Source organism: Mastomys coucha, unplaced genomic scaffold (assembly GCF_008632895.1).
Source record: "Mastomys coucha isolate ucsf_1 unplaced genomic scaffold, UCSF_Mcou_1 pScaffold22, whole genome shotgun sequence".
Lineage (NCBI taxonomy): Eukaryota > Metazoa > Chordata > Mammalia > Rodentia > Muridae > Mastomys > Mastomys coucha.
The window spans coordinates 250,054,930-250,055,520 of record NW_022196905.1 but is presented as its reverse complement, the minus strand read 5'-3'; positions in this window follow the sequence as shown (position 1 = coordinate 250,055,520).

The following is a 591-nucleotide window of genomic DNA, read 5'->3' as shown; positions in this document are numbered from 1 at the left end:
TTGCTGGGATGGACAGATACTGAGTCTCTGGGAATTTGTTCTCAGTGCATTCAGCTTTTCTCTTCTGTGAGATTTTTATATGTAAGGTGGGGTGCATTAGGATAAATTAATGCTGGATGGCTTTTGTTTTTTCCTATTCCCCTTTCTCCTTTAAAAAAAAAAAAGTCTACTTCAGATATATTTTCTACCTCAGGTAGTTCTTCAGGTTTTTGTATTTGTCAAGGATATTCTTGCCAGTAATGTTGCACCTACCTAGAATCCCAGTGCATGGAAGACTGACAAAGAACTGCTGCAAATCTGAGGGCAGCCTGGGCTACATAATTCCAGACCAGCCTGGGCTGGAGAGTGAGAAATGGGGACTGGGAGTATTCTAAAGACCTTGTGTTCTTTATACTCCTTAGGAGACTTCCCTGCTCAAACTTCCTACCTAGGAAGCATTGAAGAGGAGAATAAGTAACAAGCAATCCTTCCAAGGACATGGGAATGGGGGGAAGTGGGCTTCAAAGACTGCATTCTGCTTCCTGCTCAGACACAGCTCTGTGGCCTTACCACAGCTTTGTCTTCTGGCCTGTGTATGGTGTGAGTCACATC